The 8,923-nt window shown below is 46.4% G+C and overlaps 1 long non-coding RNA gene across 1 annotated transcript; it reads right to left on the bottom strand.

Annotated features, from left to right (window-relative positions):
• Positions 1 to 1,590: 1,590 nt before the first annotated feature.
• LOC140387280 (uncharacterized) lies at positions 1,591 to 3,801 on the bottom strand. The gene is made up of 3 exons (XR_011933829.1): positions 3,755 to 3,801; positions 2,834 to 2,937; positions 1,591 to 1,689 (listed from the first exon to the last, which is right to left on the bottom strand). It is a non-coding gene; the product is annotated as an uncharacterized lncRNA (long non-coding RNA).
• Positions 3,802 to 8,923: the final 5,122 nt, after the last annotated feature.

Genomic DNA, 8,923 nt, shown 5'->3' with positions numbered 1-8,923 from the left:
CCATTTTAGATGGCCACAGGACTGAGTGAAGGTGTTCCGCAAAGTGGTCATTCAGTCTGCATTTAGTCTCCCCAATGTAGAGGAGACCACATCGGGAACAGCAAATACAAAAGGCCAAATTGAAGGTGGTGTAAGTGAAATGCCGCCTCACGTGAAAGGAGTGTTTGGGCCGTGAACAGTGAGGAGGGAAGAGGTAAAGGGTAGATGTTGTGCCTTCTGCGATTGCATGGGAAGGTGTCATGGGAAGGGGGTGAGGAGTTGGGGGTGATGGAGAGTGGACGAGGGTGTCACAGAAGGAGTTGTTCCTGCATGCCTCATTCCACTGCTCTGAGGAGTTCCACGAGTCAGACCATCTTGCAGTCAATCACGCCAGGCTGCACACTAGGCTGTTGACAGCCTTGAGATACACTGAAGCAGGTTGAATGCTTCCTTCAGATAGTGGACCATATGGAAGATCTTTCCACTAAATCAAAGAATCTTAGAATTTACAGTGCACAAGTAGACTATTCGGCCCATTGAGTCTGCACCGACCCCTACAAAGAGCACCCTACTCAAGCCCATGTATCTACCCTATCCCCGTAACCCCCACTTAAACGTTTTGGACACTAAGGGCAATTTAGCATGGCCAATCCACCTAACCCACACATCTTTGGACTGTGGGAGGAAACCGGAGCATCCGCAGGAAACCCACGCAGACACGGGGAGAACGTGCAGACTCCGCACAGACAGTGACACAGCCGGGAATTGAACCTGGGGCCCTGGAGCTGTGAAGCAACTGTGCTAACCACTATGCTCCCGTGCTGCCCATGGTAATAATCACCTTATTATGGACTGTGGCGCACATCTGGCATTGTCACGAGACTTCAGACTTTGTTGGGAACAAGGAAGTATTTATTAATAAAGAGTAACTTGGTACAAAAAGGTTTTCCAGTACTAAGCTGCCTTGGAGCACAGCTTCAAGTCCTTATCTGCTTATTACATGGCTGCTAGATGTATTCTTTCCCAGAGAGGACTCCACCCTCCGGGGTGATCACTCACTCTCGGTTCCCATTGGTCCTTCAATTCAGGTGACCAATTTTTGACTGGACTGTCTTAAAGAGACAGACAGCACAATCACTACACATCTCTAAAAAGTGATTGTTCCAGCAGCGACCTTTCCTAATGTCCAGTCGCAGTCCTCCAGGTGTCATGAGTATGGAGCAGTCTTGATGGGCCGGTTGGCATTTACCTGCCAGTCATTTCCACACACTCGTATGTAAATATCACCACCGCCCCAGAGGGCCATAGGCTGCTCTCCCCTTTTGAGAGAGAGCTGACTGGTGGTGATTTAACCGGAGGGTCACCACACCTCAGGCAAATAGCAAGATTGAGGCGTCAACATGAATAACCTCAGCGGGTGCTGGAATTGAACCCACGCGCTTGGCATTGCTCCACCTCAAGAACCAGCCGTCTAGCCAACCAAGCTCACCGACCCCTATTAAACAAGGCAAGGAATCTCGCTCCTTGAATCTGGCACCTTAGACCATCCTGATAACTTACCCACTCTTAGTAATGTTAAGTAATGGGTTAAGAGACATTCCAATTACTTGCCTCATTTATGTTAAGCATCCAATAATTGACACTGATATGTAAAGGGTCTTCTGGTGGCCTTTGTGTCAGGTGATGTGATGTTAGAGCTTTGTGCAGAGTCTGTTAAAGTGAAATAAAGGTATTTGTGAAAGGAGCAGAACCTTTAACTCTTTATACAACAGCAACTAAACGTCTAACAAGTAATAGTGACCTTCAATTTTCATTTTAAATATGTAATGATATAAATGCGTAAATTAGGAAATTGCATCGGATAAATATTTAGCATGTATTTTGGCCCTTGTTGAGGCCACAACAGGGAGTACGTATATTCACTCCAGCACACAAAATGCAGCCTGGGGGAAATGATTAGCAGAAAAACTGAGCGCAAAAGGCCAGTTTCGTCACTCCTTTGTACTGGTGACGGTTGTCCACAGTCACCGCAGACTTGTGCGGCTCGAATTGCAGAGTGGTATCTGTACACCAAAACATCTGAATACCAAACTGCCCCCTGTGTCCGAATCTTATTCTCTCCTGACACGAATCTATTCCACAGGAAGCAATGAGGGAAAGACATACGTTTATAAATCATCTTCCAGGACCTCAGGATATTGTAATGATATGTAGAATATCATTTGTGTATATAACCTAACAACCAAACTGTATATAAACATTAGTGCCGGCATGCATAGATTACAATTCTAGCATCCGACCACAGGTGGCGTGGCGACAGGAGTAGGTCACTGGAAAACAGACCACATAGGAGACAGGATGTATTCTCCTGGACAGCACGGAGACAAGCTGTACAGCAGGTACAGAGTGCAGTCACTCCTGATTGAGCAGCTCTTGAGTTAACAGTAATTAATAATAGTTAATCATAGTTGTTTGTATTTAGCCGTCGTATCCAACTGTAATCTTAATAGACATCATAGAAACCCTTTAGTGTTTTAGTTAATGAATGAATAGTTTTGTTCATTTATAAAGCCGTATGTTCTCTGATCACTTCAACTACAAAGAAGTCACTATCCGTGCATTCAGAGAACATTACATGGTACTATGGCGTGAATGTCAAATGGGGGCAGTTTGGAAAAACTAGATACGGCAAGAAAAAATCGAAAAGGACAATTGGAGGTTCGACAAGAAAGAGATCAGCTGCGAAACTCAAGCCAACCAGGTGAAGCCCGATGGAGCCACTTAGGACTCCCGGCCCACTCCTCACGATTGGTAACATTGATGCCAACTGGCTTGCTTTTCAACAACAATTTACCTTTTACGTGGAGACTCCAGGAGCCCTCAGATTGGAGAAAAATAGCCCTACTGATGACTATTGCTGGTCCCCAGGCTTAACTTGTATAACACATTCCAGTTTGCCTCGAAAACAAAGACCTCGCCATCAGTGCATCCAGAGAACATTACAGACATCCGAAGATACTTTGCCCCCAATTAAGCACTTTTCAAATTGTAGTCATTTTAGGGAAACGGAATATGAATTTGGGCACATCAATGTTCTGCCGGCAGCAATGAGGTGAATGGCCAGATCATCTATATTGGTGATATTGGTGGAGGGAAACTTGTCTGCCAGTCTGCATTGCGATAGGAATAAAGGAAAATATTCTCTAAGCACTTTCAGTTTTTCAGAGGTCCCCACAAATGTGGTGGCTTTTAAAGATAATAATATGATAATAATCTTTGTTAGTGTCACAAGTAGACTTACATTAACACTGCGATGAAGTTACTGTGAAAAGCCCCTAGTCGCCACATTCCGGCGCCTGTTCGGGTACACAGAGGGAGAATTCACAATGTCCAATTCACCTAACAAGCACGTCTTTCAGGACTTGTGGGAGGAAACCGGAGCACCCGGAGGAAACCCACGCAGACACGGGGAGAACGTGCAGACTCCGCACAGACAGTGACCCAAGCCGGGAATCGAACCTGGGTCCCTGGCGCTGTGAAGCCACAGTGCTAACCACTGCGCTACCGTGCCGCCCTGTAACCTGCATCCTCAGTTCCTTATTGCGAGAATATGGAAGATGGTTTTCCTCATGCTCGCTATTCGCAGAAATAATCGTACTGAGTGCAATTCCTACAACCAGTGACCCCAAACGGCTCTTTTAAAATGTTGCTGTTGGACGATGAATCTCCTTGCAGCTGTCAGTAATTGGGGCAAGCAAAGGTTTAGCAACCCCACCTGTGCGGAACTTGCATTCCTATCTTGGGCCTGTGGCACGTGAGAGGTGAGAGGTTAAAGCAGCTGGACTCTTGGGGAGGAAAGGAACAGTGATTGTCCCGTCCATCAGTCGACACGCACTGGGTTTATGTTTCGCTGGTTCGTTTCCTGTGGTTTTCAGGTAGGACAAGAGGTGTTAACTATTAACAGCTGCTCCTATTATGGAAGGCGGTCAGTTTTGAGTTTGTTATTTATTTCCTGGAATCCCCCTTCACCCCGAGGCTAACACCTGGCCTGCCTCCTCAGCTCTCTCAGAATGGGACTCTCGCTGTGCTCATTTGTTGTTTGGGTTTCTCGTCGGTAAAGTACAATAATAACTTTCTCAGCTGGCGAGTCAACGTACTGTGCCTCTGCAGGGAGACAAACAATGTAACATTGACCGCACACAGGTGGCTAAATGGGTAGTGTTGCTGGAACAAGCTCCTTTGGAATACCTTTTTTTTTCTTTTTAATAAATATAGAGTATCAAATTCATTTTTTCCAGTTAAAGGGCAATTTAGCGTGGCCAATCCACCTACCCTGCACATCTTTGGGATGTGGGGGCGAAACCCACGCCAGCACTGGGAGAATGTGCAAACTCCACGCGGACAGTGACCCAGAGCCGGGATTGAACCTGGGACCTCGGCGCCGTGAGACTGTAAGGCTAACCACTGTGCCACCGTGCTGCCTTTCCTGTGGAATATTTTGACAATATGCACAAAGGAGAATTATTCTTTGGCCAAACATGAATTTGCAGCTTACCGTCTCCATTGCGGCTCAGTTGGTAGCATTACCGCCTCTTGAGCCTGGAGGCTGTGAAACTTAAAACACAAAATCTAGGCTGGCACTCCATAGAATCCTTACAGTGCAGGAAGAGGCCATTCGGCCCATCGAGTGTGCACCAACCCTCCGAAAGTGCGCCCTACCGAGGACCCTATCCCCGTAACGTAACCTTTGGACACTAAAGGCCAATTTAGCATGGCCAATCCACCTAACCTGGACTGTGGGAGGAAGCCGGAGCAGCCGGAGGAAACTCACTCACACGTGGAGAGAATGTGCAAATTCCACACAGTCACCCAAGGTCGGAATTGAAGCCGGGTCCCTGGTGCTATGAGGCAGCAGTGCTAACCACTGTGCCACCGTGCCGCCCAGTGGGTTGCTGAGGGAATGCGGCACTCTCAGAGGTGCCATCTTTCTGATGATACGTTAAACTGACATCCACTCTCTTTTGCTGTGCTCTTGTCGTAGCATAAGCTGCTTCCTTGATGTGCACTCTGACAAAGGAAGGTTCAGACTTGGAGATAGCTTCAACACATTTATTGAACTATTAACAATTCTCCTACTTGGATTCGACGCTACTGTTAATCCTGCTATAGCTACTCAGACTGACTAACCAGTCTGCTACAATCCACGTGGTGGGTGTGATGTGTTTCAATCAACCCTGTGTCTGTGCTCACTGAGAGTCTCCACTGGAAAGAGCAAGATCATGTGTGCAGTGTCCTTATATATGGGTTGGTGTAATGCCCCCCTGTTGTAGTATCACCTCTGTGTGTATTGTGACTGCCCATTGATCGTGTCCTATCTTACTAACCTATTGGTTGACTGGCTGTGTGTCATGTCTCTGGTGTTCCCTCTAGTGTCTAGCTAGGTGTAGTGTATGTACATTAACCCTTTATGTACTTACAGTGATGTATATCATCACACCCTCGGTGGGCATTAAAGATTTTGAAGGCGAACGAGGGCGTTATCCCTGGAAACCTGGCCAATATTTATCCCTCAATTAACATCACAAAAATGGATTATTTGGTCATTATCACATTGCTGTATGTAGTTTACTGTGTTCCAACTCTGCATTACAGCACTCCGAAAGGACTTGGTTGGCTGTGAAGAGCTTTGAGATGCCTGTGGTGGTCAATGATCTACTAGAAATTCAAGTTCTTCCTTCATTCCTTCATAAAGCTTTGAATATTTTTCATATCTGTAAAATCCACTTATGTTTAGCCGACCTGGCTCAATGGTTAGCTGCAGTGTTCTATTACGCCATTTGGACCAGCAAGATCCAGGTTCAGCCTGAGAATGGGTTACTAGATCTTTGTCAAGTTGATACAGTTGGCTTTGATAGCAAAGGTTATAGAGGGGAAGCCAGCCAGGGCTCCCAGCCCTGTTCACTACCCTGTGCTTCCTGATGAGATACAGAAAAGCTTCTTCCAGCAGTCGAAGGGTTGGTAACGGAGGACACACAAAGGTACGGCTTTGGTAAGAGATCCAGCGAAGTGATAAGGAGAATTTTTGTTCACACAGCAAGTTGCCTTTATCTGAAAGGTACTCTCTCACAGGATGGTGGAAGCAGATTCAATAGCAACATTTGAAAAGGAACTTGTTAAATGCTCAAAGGTGAAACACTTGTGGGGCTATATGGAAAGGGGAAGGGAAAGGGCGGGACGGTGGCGCAGTGGTTAGGTGGGGTTACTGGTTTACGGGGATAGGGTGGAGGGGATATGGGGATAGGGTGGAGGTGAGGGCTTAAGTGGGGTGCTCTTTCCAACAGCCAGTGCAGACCCGATGGGCCAAGTGGCCTCCTTCTGCACTGTAAATTCTATGATTCTATGGCGCCGCGGACCCGGGGTCGATCCCGGCTCTGGGTCACTGTTCGTGTGGAGTTTGCACATTCTCCCCGTGTTTGCGTGGGTCTCACTCCCACAACCCAAAGATGTGCAGGGTAGGTGGATTGGCCAGGCTACATTGCCCCTTTGGGTATACTAAAGTTATAAAAGAAGGGAAGTTGGAATAATTGGGCAGCGTCCTTTTGTGCTGCACCAGTCAATGATTCTATCATCTGTGTGTTCCGAGGGAAGCATAGGTTGAGGCTCGGTACGATGGAACTCCTGATGATCAAATCTGTTGGCACTCGTTGCTTTTGCTCTTATGAAGAATGGACATTAGGATGGAGCGTTGAAATCTTGCTGCCAACTGTGGAAATTGCACTTCCGCATAAGAAAGCAGTTTCAGGTAGAGAGAGGAGAAAATAGTGGTGGGGGGCATGTGAGACAAAAATGGCAAAAGATATTAACCAAGGTGCTATTCAGCGCAAGCAAAATTCATGTCAAAGACTTGCAATTCAATGCTGGTAGGTATTGGGAGTGTCAAGGAGAATCCTGGATTATAATTTGTCTTTTACACATTCACCATATTTCTGCTTACTTCTGTTATCTTATAATACTCCAGTGCAGTACTGAGGCTGTACCACGGTGTTGGAGGGATCACCCTTTCAGGTAATACATTAAACCAAAGTCCTGTCTGAGTCTCAGTTGGATGAAAATCCCTTGGTGCTGTTTGAAGAACAGGGGAATCCTCCACTTTGTCCTGGCCAATATTTAACATTTAACCAACACTTAAAAACATTTAATCTGGTCATTATTACATTGTCAGGATTCTCTGCTGCCCTCCACGGCCGATTTTCCAATGGCCAGTGTTGCTAACTTGCTGTTGTCTCTTAATTTGGCTCTGTTTAATTACGTTTTCTCAAGAGTCGCCAGGTATCTTTCGACACCGCCACAAGGTTCAAAACCGAATACTGATCAAAGACTAGATACAGCAGTTAGTAAGTTCCAAAGCAATGCTCATTTATTTACACAGTCAAATCTACTCATGCATAATACTTAGCTTCGGGTGCCCACTCAGTCAGAGGAACAATGGCCGTTGCTCGGTTCTGAGGCTGCTGGGTTGAGCTGTTTACAGGCTAGCAACTAGGAGCGTCTATCTCGTAGCGTGCGTTGACTTGGAACTTACTTGGTTTGGTGTAGCTTTGGCGGGCCTCTACTCACTGAGAGTCAAGGCCAAGAGAGCGATTCTCTCTTGGGGAATACCTTTTATACCCAAAAGGGCTTCACATGCTTTTGGGCAGGCCTTGAACTTGGCCCCAATTGATTGGGCCGTTTCTCAATCGTTTCTATCGATTTTCCTCCAATAGAGGGGTGGATTCCCTGGTTGTTGGATGTGTCCTAGGTGGCCGTTGGCCTGCTTTGTTTTTAGTCTCCTCTGGCGCCGGGATGTCTGTCTTAGCATTGTTTACCTAAATGTTGCCTTTTGTTCCCGGGGATGGCTCATTAGTATGTAGATGGTTCTGCAGTATCGGTCTTGTCTGAGAGCTACAGCTCTAATCAACAGACAGACCTTGCACCTGCTTGCTTTTTCGGTTTTGTCCAATTTTCCCTGCATTCTTTACACAGTGTCCATTTTGTAATCCGGATGTGGCCATCCCAGATGGCTACACCAGGCTGGCCATTGGCCGCAGACGGGAACATCCCGCCCCTCCAAAGTCAATGGCGATTTGCATTGTTGGCCCGCTCCGCCACCGGGGAACCTGCCATGAGTGGAATGGGGTGGGGCGGGGGGGTGAGGAGGAACAGGGGGGGGCAGTGGTCACCTTCAGTGGGTCCGAAAGATCCCGCTCGCAGCAAAGGCTTGAACTTAAAGTGTTCCTGTGCTTAAGCACCCAATATGAATTGGCTCATTTAGTGAAACGTCTTGAGAAAATTGCTTGTCACAAATCTTTTACTTCACCCTGTATTTGGTGTGTTTGGTGATGGAGACTCGGGTGAGCTAAGGTAACTGTAATAGAGTAAGGTAAACAGCATGTGTATTAATGTTGAGCTATGACCTTTCATATATGAAAATAGTTCCACAAGCTGCATCATACAGGTGGTTTATTCACACGTAATGTGAGTAAGATATATTTGTGATACTTTCTGATATTCTTTAATAATTTATACAAGGCCAGTATGAAGCAGTGAACCCAAACCTCAACCTTGGGTTTTGTGGTAAATTACAATTATTTCCATCCATCTCAATTGACAATTGCTTGGTCTCTATTCAAACCTCTTAACATTGTATCTGTAACATGCCCCTTCCTTCAATTGTCATGTTTCTTCCTTGCAGATTTCAACTGAGCTGCCTTCAAATTCTTCTTTTCAACATTGCCAATGCTGTTCCTTTGTTTAAGAAGGGTAGTAAGGATAATCCAGGGAACTACAGGCCGGTGAGCCTTACGCCAGTGGTAGGGACAGGATCCGAGACAGGATCTACTCCCATTTGGAAGCAAGTGGACGTGTTAGCGAGAGGCAGCATGGTTTGGTGAAGGGGACGTCGTGT

Source organism: Scyliorhinus torazame, chromosome 12 (genome assembly GCF_047496885.1).
Source record: "Scyliorhinus torazame isolate Kashiwa2021f chromosome 12, sScyTor2.1, whole genome shotgun sequence".
Lineage (NCBI taxonomy): Eukaryota > Metazoa > Chordata > Chondrichthyes > Carcharhiniformes > Scyliorhinidae > Scyliorhinus > Scyliorhinus torazame.
This window is presented reverse-complemented; position numbering and strand designations above follow the sequence as displayed.